Here is a 14,887-nt window from a genome sequence, read left to right as displayed (position 1 = left end):
GCATTCTTGGTCAGATCTTTTGTCTGTACCTCGTCAGGTATCACACAAAAGATCCTCCATCATACGGACTGGCTCATTTAGGCGGGAGTTTTCCCCCTCCCGCCTTTGCTCATTCCTTCAGGTGACACTGGGGAGAGTTAAGTGCCTTGTGCGTGTAGCCATGCTGCGCGGGTGGCCTTCCCTAATGGCTTGTATCCGAGGCTGCGGGGACAGGCGGAGTCCTTCACCATTGGGAGGCATTTCCTGCGGGACCAGCTTGCGTACTGCGCGTAAGGACGTTACGTCTCTGAGCATGGTTGGTCCTGCGGATCCAGTTGGTCTCTGCGCAGACGTCCCTGTTTAAGGTGAGTCTTGCGGGTCCAACTGGGCTCTGCTGGGACCTACCTCTTCAATTACAAACTTAGAGTTACATGTTTTCTATCTCTATACATTACAAACTTGGAGCTACATGCTTTCTATCTCGTTTGGAAGTTTAAAGTCCAAAGAAAGTAGGCGTAAAGCAATGCAAAGAAGACACAAAAACCGACGAGCACTGCAGCAACAGGACCCATGAAATCCAATTCAAAGCCATAGTAGTCTTTGATAAAACCTGCCAAAGTTGGGTTGGGTGACTGCCCAGGCACAACAATCTCATGATCCACGTCGTGATATTGAGAAACAATGCACCCGTACACAGTCCATGCCAATGGGCAGATCCAGTAGTACCAAATCCAGTATCCAGGAATTTTCTGAAAATTTAAAGTTTCTTTCAGAAACATAACCTTTTTGGAAGGAAAAAAACACTTAGGAAGTTGAAGTTTATTTCTTACAGGTTGTGGGATATAAAATCCAGAGAAGATATTGAAAAGTAGGTAAAACGCGGCAGCGAATATAGCTGCTATTTGCTCATTTGGTGTTAGTGAAACAGTCATCATTCCAAAGTATGTGAAGTAGAGAAATGAAATGAAGTTGAGGAAGAAAGCCAAAAGAATTTCTTTGCTGTCCATTCAAATGACACCATGGAATACACGATCGTGGAGTAATATATCGTTTGAAGTAATACATATGGTATCTCCACAATCATCTAAATCCAAAGTTCAATTTCAAGTTTCACTAGAGTCTGTGAATACGTAAATCTATAAATATTTGTTTTGGAAATAAAAACCAACCTGTGCCATGGCGTAAGGCAACGAAGAGTACATCCCTGCTGCTCTTTCTCGATAAAAGACCGTTCTTTCTGTAGCAACAACTGGCTGCACTGTTTGGGAGTTGTTAATACCAACAAAAAATATAGAAGAGTACATGGCACCAATGACTGTTCTCAGATCATTACTGTTGAACCTGAAATTATTTAATCAACACATGATTTGATATCCTTAAAAATTGTAAATCAAGATTCATACGAGACCTTACTCTTTGTTGCCAATTTTCCAAAAGACCGTCCCGACCATGACTGCACAAAGCAAGGTGAAGAAGAAACGAACAAGGTTATAATCCGGATTTCTCCAGTAACTCCACCACATTTTCCATATACAAGACTTGAACTGCCCCCACGAAGATTGAGCATATCGTGTTTCAAAGTGAAGATCTACGGCTCCTGGGGGAGGTGCACTTAATTCCCTCACCAAAGTCTTGTTCCTCCTACAATTATATTAACTTTATCAATAGATGACACTTTTAGTTTTTATGATTGTCGGAATATAGTGCTAAAATTGATAATAAGTCAACTGATAAAGTTCACGTTTACAACAATGGTCTATCAATGGAAATGGAAGCACATTAGGAACTCAAGTGGTTAATGGGAACTAACATTACTAAGTAATAATGATTAGTACTGATTAAGTAACAATTGATGGTGAAGTGAAGTTACCACTTAGGAGTACTTATGACTGTCATGGAATAAAGACATCAGTAGCAAATACTTACCACTGCTAAGAGTTACCCTTGTTAGTATGTACTTTTTTTGTTTATAATAGTGATAACAGTTTGAGTTTGTTCAACAAATGCATATAAAGTTATAAACCGTGAGAAGAGAATCGTAGTTAGATCTTAAGAAGATTAACTGTATTATGTTCTTGTTTTCGTATTAGCCCTTTATAGCTAATGTTGATTAATAAAGTTGTTAATCATTGGTTATCAATTTAGTTAAGCTCAAGTTCTCTCTAATATGTTGTTATCTGGTGTTTAAATGATTCAGTTTCGCTATTCCCTTTCAACAATTGGTGCTAGAGTCCAATAATTGGGTTGACTTTGAAGAAAGCGATAATATGGCCGACCAAGACTTCAGAATGGTATTGATGAAAACGACATCAAAGAAAAAACAAATAGAATTTCTTAGCTGATGCTACGAAATATACAAAATAAAAAGCCTTGTATGTTAGGAAGCATGATGAGTGGAATACCAAAAGTCCTTGTTACTATCAAGAAAGAAGATCAAGAAATTCTTAATAGAGTGACTTCAACAATATAGGTTCAAGAAATTACTCATTCTTTGATATGCTATTTTTTGTTACTTGAAATGATTCAATACCGCTATTCACTTTGAAACTTGATTATATGTAAATGACTTACTCATGCAAAGATGATGTCGTGAACCGTTCAGCAAAATCAACACCAAGTCGCATCTCTGCAGCGCTAGAGCTCACTTCCAACACCCATGTTGCTGGATTGTATTTTTCAGTTATCTTGGGAACCCCATTAGTCGCCTATTAATATTTATAAAAAAAAACTATTATTAACTTCACTATAATTTTTTTTCATTTAGTTATTGTGGAAGTAAAATACATACCTAAAAATACTCGATGATTTGTTGAGAATGTCTGCCAATGGGACCCGAATAGATAACTTGACCTCCTCTTTTTAGTAGTAACAAATCATCAAAGGATTCAAAGATATCAATGCTAGGTTGATGAATGGTGCAAACAACAGTTCTTCCGGTATCAACAGTGTTTCTTACAGCTCTCATAACAATCGCTGCTGCTCTTGCATCAAGCCCCGAAGTTGGTTCATCCATGAATATAACTGAAGGATTAGCGACAAGTTCTACTGCGATTGTTAGCCTTTTTCTCTGCGCTATTGATAAACCGTTAATTCCTGAAAGTCTCACTATTGCATCCTTGATATTGTCTAGTTCAACTAGCTCCATCACTTCACTCACAAATATCTGAAAGCATAAAAGCAAAGTAGTATTAATATTCCCTTTATTGTTATTATCATATTTCTTATGATTTTAGTTAATAATGCCAATGGTATTTTACCATTTTGTCTTCCTTTCTAACTTCGTTTGAGAGACGGAGGAAAGCTGAGTAGATCAAAGATTCATGAACGGTTATTGTGGGAGAGTGGATTTCACTTTGTTCACAATATCCAGAAATTCTAGCGAATGTTTCTTGTTTCTTTGGAAACCCTGATATTCTAATTTCTCCTTCAATATAACCACCAGTTTTTCGTCCGGCTAAGACGTCCATCAAAGTTGTTTTTCCTACACCACTGACTCCCATCAATGCAGTTAGAACTCCAGGTCTAAAAGCACTAGTTACGTCACAAAGTAATCGTAACCTATTTTCTGTCACACCTTGTTCTCTCATTTCCTGTTTCAGCAATATATATATAGTCGTAAGATTTTTATATAATTATATAAAGATTAATGAATAATATATTACTAAAAGGAGCATACACTAGGCATATCAACATAATAATTCATGTTTTCAAATGTCATGGCTAGTGGTGTAAATGGAAGAACCATCCCTTTCTTTGATGCACGATTAGCATTGGAAATGGAAGAACGAAAATCATGCATTTGCTTATTTCCCTCTACAAAATGTAGTTAAGAGTTAGAACTTCTAGTTATCATTTTCATATAAACCATCGAGTATAAAAGTAGTAAGTTTCCGCAACCCGGTTTTCATACTTGAACTGGCTCCTTCAACAACTTCACCATCAATGGTTGTAGCTTCTTCCTTGGAGATAATTGCTTGTGGTTTCCCTGGGGCTGGTTAGCAAATAAAATAATCACCAAGGTTAATAGTTGATTTGTCTGAAATAGTGTAGATTGTCCCTTTTGTAAGTTCAAATATATTATATTTAATCCTCTCTTTACAAACACGCCTTTAAGACTTATAAATAGTTAACTAACTTACCTTGTAAATACATGAGAGACAATGTGAATAGGATATTGAAGATACAAGCAAAACCAAGAAGAGCACCAACACCAATCCAGTATGAGCTTTCTGAAGTTGGGACATCCATATTCTTTAATATTGCGAACCCTAAATTTGTTGTATTGTCGGTACTCTGTGAACAAAAGAAAAATATCGAACATATACTACCTTGTTGTATTAACTAGAAAGATTTTAGTTAAAAAAGATTTAGGACATACTCTTTGGTTGGTCCACCTAGTGTCAAGGAACTCATTAATGGTGATGGCTTTGAAGATATAAGACAAGGGTGATAGCCAATAACCCCATTCCCACCAGTTTGGAATTTGTGTTTTAGGAAGAATGAAACCACCCAAGAGAAATATAAGCAAAAGTATAACAGATCCACCCGTGTTTGCCATATTCATTGTCTTACAAACTCCTGCAATCACCCGAAACAATCCAGTCGCCACAAGCTGGATAAGAAAAATCAATAGGAGACGCTTGAAGAACCTAATCATGAAACATATTTCTTTAGAATATATACTAACATTCAACAAAATAATAAAAAATTTATTTACCTGACAGCATTAGGGGCAAGACCAACACCCCAATATAGAATGACAGTCCACATAATACTTTCGATCATAGATATGGGAATTCGGAGCAGGAAAGCTGGTAATGTGAAAGCCCATGGAGGGTGGAACATGAGGTCTCGTTGTTTGTAAACAACCGGAAGTCTCATGACAGTGAATGATAGATCAGAAAGCCCATTAAACATGTTAATAAGCATACTACTTAAAAGTGCGCCTATATAAAGGGCCCCGTCTATTTCGTTCCTTTGGTGCATTGAGGTCCTGATATACAAAGTTGTGCAGATAAAAGATATAAAGACGATTTGTATAGTTCTGAAAACATATACAATAGCGTTTCTTTTCATCAGCATCATTTCTTTATCCCATGACGCTTTAAGGAGTTCCATTTTGGGTACCAAGTACTTCTTATACGCTAAAGCAGCCTTGTGGCTTTCGCTTTTGTCGTATGGGACAGACAACTCGCGTTGCAGCTTCTCCCCTACATGAAAACTCTTGAACCGTTGACTAAATTCACTTACTGGAATAAATCTATATGTGGTATTTCTGTCCGCCCAGTATTGCTCTTGGTCCTTTTTAGATGTCACCTATCATAAACATTTAAAATTTTAAGTAAATTGTAATCTAATTTGAATTGTACTTGTCGAGAGTTATCAAACTTTAGGAAGGAAAGCTCGTAGCTCAAATATGAATGGGTTGATCTGCAGGTTGTTAGCTTATTATCTATTTTATTAGGATACATTCGTCAAACTAGTCGCTAATGGATCCTCGGTTTTTTTTGCTAGGTAGTTTGTTATTATACATTATCTAAAGCTTTATACGTTGTTTTCTTTAAGTATGAAATTAATTAAAAATGATCACTTATGTTTCCTTTCGCATGCAGTGATTAATCTTAAAATAACAATATTACTTCATAATGTGTTCTTTAGGTGTTTACCTCTTGTAGGAAGTCAGCGGTACCCTTTCTCTCTGGACACTTGAATCCACATGTCTCGAAGAAATCAACAATGTGTTCTTTAGGCCCAAGATACACTCCTTGGCCCTCGGATAGTAAAATGATGTCATCAAACAGATCAAAGGTCTCGGGGGCTGGTTGCAGTAGAGACATGAATATTGTGGATTTCGTGAGATGTGCTACTTGTTGCATGCATTTTACTATTTGAAACGTAGTAGAGCTGTCTAACCCTGTTGATATTTCATCCATAAACAAAGTTTTTGCTGGCCCGACAAGCATTTCTCCGGTGGTTACACGCTTCTTTTGGCCTCCGGAGATACCTCGTCTCATTTGGTCTCCAACAAAGGTGTCACGACAAATATCAAGCCCTAAAATCTGATTTTAGGTATAACAACCTATTAATACTTTGAATATGTAAAGATTGATATTAGAAATTTAAGAAAGTCCTTACTTTAAGAGTGTAGTAAGTAATCAAGCTGCTCTGATCTCCTTCAATGGCGACAGCCTTCATGAAAAGGTCAATTTCAGCTTCTGGGAATATCCCTGCTTCCTTTTCTCTTCTTGCAAGCTCGGTTAACATTTCTGTATTTCATTGTTTATAACAATAAACCATATGCGTTTGTTGCAAGAATTAACACGAAGGTGCAATCTTCAGAAGTTTATTTAAGTTATACCAAAACGAGATCCAACTCCTAGGCATCTCGCTGAGAAATCTAGAGTTTCCTTGACGGTCATTTCTCCGACGTGAATATCCATCTGACTAATGTAAGCTGATGTTTTTCGAGGTTCAAATTCATTAAGCTTATGACCATTGTAAGTTATCTCTCCGCCTACTCTTAAACTTGGATCCAACCTTCCTGCCAAAGCCAACAGAAGCGTTGTCTTACCACAAGATGGTGGCCCCAAAAGTAGTGCTATTCTGTAACATTACAAATTCGGGTAAAAATTTGTTTAAATCTTGAAGAAAAATCTAACAAAATACATAATCTTTTAGAATACACATGCCTTCCTGGTTTGATAATCCCGGATGTTTCTTTAAGAATTTGAAGTTTTGCTTTTTGACTGAAACTGATGCCCACAGAAGCAAGAAGAGATTCAACAATATTTTTAGCAGAATTTATCAATGTCGGAAGTGCTCTGCCTCCGACATAACAATCAACTTCTATGGACAAATTTTGAAACCGAACTTCTACTGTTGGAAGGGAGATTCCAACCCTGAAATTATATAAGTCGACAATATGTTAATTTGTAATTAGATGTTGACATCAAAGGCATTGGCCTAGTGGTATCAGCATGTTAGCTAAACTTGCTTTTCAGTGTGGTGAGAATTCAAATTTTCAAATCCCGTAACAGAAAAGTATGTTATTTAAGCCGTTTAAAAAGCACTTAGATGTTGACTTAAGTAATCTCAAAATTCGCTTAACTTTGTCGTTAAATACAACATAACCGTAATGGCTGGCATAAGTGAAATTAATTCTACACATGGGTCACACTAATCAACTTATCAATTCTTTTATTTTTTAAACAACAATTTTTTATATCTAAATATTACCTAACTAGGTTAGAACCCGTGTATTACACGGGATGGTAGATAATAAATAAAAACAACAAAATAATAATAATAACATTAATAATATGATCTAAATTCTAAATATTTGTAAGTAACTATCATTATCCAAAAAAAAGCACAAAAAAATCAAATATTTAGAATTTAGATCATATTATTAATGTATAATTCATAAATCTTTAACTTCATCTCATAAATGAAATTACATATTACATTACATAGAATTATGAAAACTAAAAAGTTACAACGTTTATTCATAAACATCAAAGTTATAGTTTTTTTTCTAACAACTTACTTTAATACTTAACATGCTCCATCAATGAAAAATACTTATTTCTATTGTCATCATATGCAGGTGGTATTTCATGTCAATAACAAAAAAAGAATAAAATCTATAACAAATTTATCTTTCTTTTCAGATTATGAATGTAGAAAAAGTAATAAAAAGTCAAAAATCTAAATAAGACACTCTAATTTTGTAATTTTCATCTCGAAATGAGCTACCTCGTAATGATTTATAATATCTCCACCTTAAATCATAAACCTGGGGATGATACCTGTTTTGGCTTGCCAAAAAATGAAAATTGAGAAACTAAAAGAAGAAAAAAAAAGTAAAATAATAAATAATAATCCAAAAAAATATGAAAGAAATAAGAAATGTAAACACTATTATATAAGATTATCACTTGTATACAATATTATTTGCAAAGTGAAAAAATAAAATAAAAAAGAAAATTCAGATTCTCGATTGCATTGGAGAAAATAAAAAAAATGGAATATCAAGTTGTCACTCTCAAGTCTCAAGTACTAATTTATAGAGCTATGAGTAAAAATGATCCGATAATTGGCTAGATTAATATAATTTATAAAATAAGTAGCAAGATTCCATTTTTAAATGTTCAGTCAACACAGAAATTAAGCCTAAATAAATTGACGTATTTTATTAAAATGACTTGTTTTGAAACGAACTCATTTTAATCGGAACTTATTTTTCTAAGAAATTATATTGACCCGAACCAAATAAATGTTTTTTTAAAACGACCCATTTTGACATGAACCAAAATTAATGAAATAAAAAATTAGAAAATGTCATGAGTTAAAAACTGATCCGATATTTGGCTAAATTAATATATTTATAAAATTAGCAGCAAGATTTCATTTTTAAATGGTCAGTCAACACAAAAGTTAAGCCTAAACAAATAGATGCATTATATTAAAATGACTTGTTTTGAATCGAACTCATTTTAACTTGAACACATTTTTCTAAGAAACCATATTAACCCGAACCAAATAGATGTTTTTTTAAAGCGACCCATTTTGACATAAACCAAAATTAATGAAATAAAAAGTTAGAAAAACTATTTTTTTAATATTTTCTTAAGAAACAAATATTAATGTATGATTCAGATCATTAGATTTTGAAAATAAATAAATTTAATGAAATAAAAAATTAGAAAATGTCATGTGACATTTTGAAGACATTTGGTTAAATATAAAAGAGAAATTGGTGGAAATCTACCATTTTATTATATAGGTAGAGATTTTGAAAAGAAATAATATTAATGAAATAAAAAAAATTAGACAATATCATGTGACACTTTGAAGACATTTGGTTAAATATAAAAGAGAAATTGGTGTAAATTTACACTTTTATTATATAGGTAAGGATTTTAAAAAGAAAAAAAATTAATAAAATAAAAAATTAGAAAATGTCATGTGACACTTTGAAGACATTTGATTACATATAAAAGAGAAATTTGTGGAAATCCACTATTTTATTATATAGGTAGATATTGTACTTACAAGGATTTAAACGAACATCCTTTTGTTTAAAGCAATTACTGTACCGCTAGACCACATATTCATTAACTTATATCAATTAAACTTTTTTTTTACTATTTATAACGAGTTTTAGACCTATGAGTCAAAAGGAAAACAATCTGAGTTCTTATCTTTCGAAACAGGTTTATTTGTAACCCTTATAACAATGCACGTTTAAGTCGATAAAATTACTGCCCATTTCATTGGTTGATTTCTCTAGAATTTTTTTAACTTTACCTATATATATTTAAAAAATGTAAAAATCAAAAAAAAGAAAAAGAAAAAACCTAATAGGTATAAAGTTAAAAAGTGAAGCACTACATCAAATAGAAAACGTCAATATTCATGTTCAAAGACATAATAGCACGCTCATGAAGCCAATGTGACCCATGAGTCAAATGAATATAATAAATGAATATAATTAGGATGAAGAATATAATTAGATTAAATATATTTATAATTCATTCATTCTGGATGAGAATGCGACGAATTCATTGAACGGGTATTAGGAATATCAGTCTCAGTCTCATAACAATTATAAAGTTGTATTCTTATCTAGTTCAATACCTTTCATATATGCGTCTGGTAATTAATTATTGTGTGTATCATGTATACCTATTAGTTTGTAAACAAATTTATAAGGATTCACAAATACATTTCTTACCATTTTAATTGTTATATAATTTTGTGACCCGAGAAAATTAGAAAATCACAAAAGCTAAAAATTAAGAATTATTAGATTATTCTAGATAATATCAAGAACAAAAGAAAAAAAAAAGAATATATTTACGCTAAGTTGTGGCTGGGTAAACGAGCATATATGTATATTTCAAGTAATCCATTAACCAATGCCATACCTCACATACACGGGAATTTATAACTAATCCCATACCTAAATACCCGCCCAGACTCCCTAACGTTTAATATTTTAGGTATGCAAGTCAAGTTCGGGCACTATTGAGTCTTGTCCTATTTGATCTAGAAACTGAAAACAATGAAAAAGAAAACAGTAAAATACTAGGTTTAACTAAGCTTAAGTTTTCTATATGATCTAGAACTCAACTAGACTTGAGCGATCGAGAACCAGAGCTTGTGGCCATGACGACGATGTTTGGCTGATGCAGAAGGGATTCCAAAATGGGGACCTAACTAAAGGGTCTATTTCTCTTTTGGGCTGATATGGTCAAGAACAAAAAAATATATATATATTTACTTTTCTGTTTTTTTTTATATTTTACAAACATAATGTAAAAAAAAAAAAAAAGCCTAAAATGGTTAGTAACACCAACAAAGACGGAGTTCAGAGTAGTTGAGGGTACAAATGAGATGATAATGCAGGATCGGTGGAATTACTAAGTATTTTACGGTACCCGAAAGGAACACCCATAGTGCCCTTGCATATATATCTATGTTAATTGACTTATAGACACATGTAATTGGATATATACATTACATAAAAGACTAAAGATAATTAGGAAATTGAGTATCGTTACGCGAAAACTTACTTGTCAACCCGATCTTTGAACTTCCTCAAAAAGATTTCGTTATCTTTTTCGACAACCTTAAAAATTTTATCGATAAAGCTTTGTTGAGCCTGTGGATTGAGATCCCTCACTCTAACAACATCTGTTCAGCAGGCATTTGCTGTTGATCGGCTTGAATATAAGATTTGAATATGGTGGTTCGTAATCGATTATAGGTTGGTAGTTTCTCCAAAGCAGCCCACCATAAGGCCTCTTCGTCTTCCACAGAGCGATGACTATTACGTCCGTCATCACTAGCATCACCGTGGGTAGCATTCATCGTAAGGCTCTGCTAATACATCACTCTAACTGATACTCATCTTTCTTTTGTTCCTCCATTTTTGGAGCTTTGCTGCACGTGTCAATCCCATTATGGCTCTTTCTTACTTAAATTAGAAATGTTAGCGTTTATTTCTCTATTTCTTTGAAGTCATGGACCATTTCAAAATATTAATAAATATTTTTAAGTCTATAGATGAGGATAAAAAATATGGTCGTTATATATTAACTGTATTTGTACCAAATACTACAAGCAAATACAGTGGCTGACACAGAAAATTTATCATATATAGGGGTGGAAATATATAAGGATCACCTATATAATATTTTTTTTGCCCGACTCGAATTACGTCGGGCCAGGTCATATTAAAAAAGATAATAAAACTAAATTTTATACAATCAACAAATATACATCAAACGCAATTACAAATGTATAATGAAAATTTAAATTCTAAAATATTCAAGTTCGTATACATGTATAATTTTCTAGATCTAGTCCATATTCCTTAATTAAATAAATTAAAACAAGAGAGTCGGAAGTCTGGCTGAAATTCGGCCTATGAGGGAATCGGGTGGCGACGAAAGATGATCGATTGGGGGTCCAGACTATGAAGAAACTTAACGCAAAGTAAAAAATAAACTCTTGTTAGTTTATGTGCATATACATTTAAGTTTATATTAATAATGTTGACTAATTTTTATGTATCTATAAGATCTTCAGTTTGTCTACGGAAAGTGGGGCAGAGTAATGTCTTCTCGCCACAATGACCTTTTGGTTGAATGCTGCCAAATAAAATTGAAACAAAGAGTATGGCAGAGCTTCGTCCAGGTTGAACACTTTCTCTGTTTGTTCGCTTAGAAGGAAAGCTTTGAGATGCGGTGGTGGATATCCGGTGTTTATGCTGAATACATCCTCTATTGAACAATATAGTGTGTTATAGAGGAAATTAACATACAAACATTGTAGGTTGTATATAGACTCAAAAAGAAAGGCTTCGTGGTTTTGAACAACGAGGTGGTGATCAGGGTTTTCTCCCCACACAAGCTAAGGTGGTGGGTAGTTCATGGCATGACTATTAGAATAATCTGTCAAACAGTTGAATAAACGAAAGCAATAATAAAAAGTAAATTTGTATCATGTGTAATAAATGCCTTAAAAGTGATTTGATAACTACACGGGTACAAATAGATTTTTCCAATCACTCTCCAAGGTTAATATAGAGGTGAATTGAAGTATTCTTATGTATTCAAGAAGAAATCAATGATGAAGAGGAACGAAATGTATGAACATCGAATTTTTGGATGTTATACATGCTTATATTTTGTTTTGATAACTGCTTTCAAAAAACTAAACTCCCGTTGGATTATTTTTTAATAAAATATAAATTTTTAAATTTTAAAATATCTTTTAAATACTAACAATGACAAGAGAGATTCAAAAAATAGCCCCAAAGGTAGAGGTGCAAACCACATTTAGAGAGAATGATATCGATGTAGAACTCGAGGTTGTCATACTAAATATTAAAAATAGCTAGGAAATATGTTATTCATGTATAGAATTGTCAATTCATCCCGGGTTGTCAAAAAACAAGAGACTCTTTTTTGTAACGGGGAAAGTGATGCCAAGCCTACACTGATGATGATTATCTAGAATGAAGCTTAATATTCACATGGGATATGTGAAGAAAGGAAGTTGTTTGCCAACCTTATCCAATAAAATTAATGATAAGAGAACCCAAATGAGGTTTCATAATTATAACTCATGAAAACGGATTAAGAAAAATGTATTTAAGAAGTTAATGAAGGTATAAAAGGATACAAGCAGTTTAACCCTCATAAAGGGGAACCTCGGGTAAAACGAGTATTAAGGTTATTGAACTCAATACCCCAGAATAAGAGGGGATTGTAATATATATATATATATACAAGCATACAAGCTACATGAAAATAAGCACAACATAAATATGCAAGACTATTGAACTCCCTAATTTATGTTAACACCCCCTGCAAGCGAAACAGAGGTGGACCAATTCATAATCTTTACCGAAAATATTCAAACTGTGGTCACGGAAGACTTGTTGTAATTATGTCCGCCACCTGAATCTTGGTTGGAACAAAGGCACTGTGAAGCCTTCCAGAAGCAACTAGCTTGCGAACAAAATTATAATCCAAGTCTATGTGTTTAGCCCTTTTGTGAGAGACCATGTTTAGAGTTAAAAACTAACACTCCGTTTGTCATAAAGTAAAGTTGAACGATCGGGGGAAGGGCATGAAGTTCCCAAAGCAAGTGGGTGATCCAAATAATTCCAGCTGCAACATTAGCCATGGCACGTTATTCCGGCTCGCAACTCGACTGAGTCACGGTAGGTTGTTTCTTTGCACTCCAAGAAACAAGGTTCCCACCAAGAAAAGTAGAATACCTACAAGTAGATCAACGAGTTTCAAGGCACTGAGCCTAGTACACATCAGAGAACCCGGGGATTCGGATCGTATGTGGTATGGTGAAGTGAAGTATGTATGTTAGCGTACCTTTTATATAGCGAAGGATTCGTTTAACTTGCTGGAAGTGAATGATTGTTGGAGCCTTAGGGTCTGTTTGGTATGTTGTAATGGAATTAACGAGGGAATGAAATGGAAATAAGAATGGAATGAACAAATGAATGGAATTAATCATTACTATTCCATTGTTTTGTTTGTTTACAACGTAGGAATGAAATGTATCATCACTTTATTTTATTTGTTATTAAATAGTAAACTATTCACACATAATATTTTTGTCAATTAATGAAACACTAATAACATAATGTGATATAATAATAAAATTATAATAATTATTATAATTTAATAATAGTTATACTTTAATAAAATAATAATAATAATGATAAAATAATAATAATAATTGTTGATCATTTTTCATTCCATTCCTTGAAAGAATAAAAGACAAAACACCTCTTACAAAGGAATGAACAATGTTATATATGGAAGTAATGAAATTCCTTAGGAATTATTCATTTTATTGATGAATGACAACAAAAAATGTTTTATTTCATTGCTTTGGAATGATCCATTTCGTTCCGTCTATCATTACTTCATACCAAAAACTACATTAAGGTACTGACTTACTTGGTTCACCACATAGGAAATGTCCAGACGGGTAATGGTCAAGTAATGAAGTGCCCCAACGAGAGATATATAAAGAGTAGGATCGTTGTGTGGTTTATCATGAGTGCTAAAGTGTTCTTTGGCTACAAGAGGAGTGTGAACCGGTTTCGATTCAAGAAGAATGGCTTAATGAAGAAGTTCATGGGAATGCTTGTATTGACTTAAAAAGAGACCATCCTTGTTGTGAGATACATAAAGACCAAGAAATAAGTTCAGATCACCTAGGCTTTTAATAGCAAACTCATGGTTCAATCGATAAATGAGATGATGACATTTTCTTGATTACCTGTTAGGATCAAGTCATCGACACAAACAAGGAGATACATAATGTACGATTCTCTTTTAAATATAAATAAGGATGTATCCGCACGACTTCAAATAAACCCATTTAGTAGAAGGAATGAGTTGAGCCGGTATAACCTAGCCTGTGGTGCATGTTTAAGGCCATAAAGAGACTTATAATGCTGGCAAACATGAATAGGATAGAGGGGATCAACGAAACCTGGTGGTTGTTCCATAACAAGCTCATTCAGGTCAACCGAACCATTGGATTGATATTCGGTATGAAAGATCCATTTTGAACCAAGAATGTTACGAGTGGTGGGTATAGACACAAGAGACCAATGTTGTTTTTTTGAATAGCCGACGGTTCTTCGTTCATGGACGCAAGCCACTCGAGGTATTTTGAACCAAGAATGTTATGAGCAGTGGGTCTAGACAAAAGAGACCAAGTGTTGTTATTTCGAAAAGCCGGCATTTCTTCATTCATGGCCGCAAGCAACTCGCAGTGTTTATATGCGGACTTGAAACCTCATGAAAAGAGAGCAACGAATAGGCCATGAGTGTGTTAGGTTTGATTATGCCGTCTTTGG

General features: G+C 33.7%; 1 pseudogene across 1 annotated transcript; it reads right to left on the bottom strand.

The window, feature by feature from the left end:
• Positions 1–442: 442 nt before the first annotated feature.
• On the bottom strand, positions 443–6,908 carry LOC143546388 (ABC transporter G family member 35-like; annotated as a pseudogene). The gene is made up of 16 exons (XR_013137581.1): positions 6,669–6,908; positions 6,338–6,582; positions 6,115–6,245; positions 5,646–6,038; positions 4,697–5,295; positions 4,358–4,628; positions 4,119–4,272; positions 3,890–3,970; positions 3,656–3,792; positions 3,237–3,569; positions 2,768–3,142; positions 2,551–2,684; positions 1,393–1,620; positions 1,149–1,320; positions 810–1,063; positions 443–728 (listed from the first exon to the last, which is right to left on the bottom strand). The product of XR_013137581.1 is annotated as an ABC transporter G family member 35-like (transcript).
• Between the last annotated feature and the right edge of the window lie 7,979 nt (positions 6,909–14,887).

The sequence above is a fragment of the Bidens hawaiensis genome, unplaced genomic scaffold, assembly GCF_021521415.1.
Source record: "Bidens hawaiensis isolate Kalapana, Puna unplaced genomic scaffold, B.hawaiensis_p1.1 tig00014335_1, whole genome shotgun sequence".
Taxonomy (NCBI): Eukaryota; Viridiplantae; Streptophyta; class Magnoliopsida; order Asterales; family Asteraceae; genus Bidens; species Bidens hawaiensis.
This window is presented reverse-complemented; position numbering and strand designations above follow the sequence as displayed.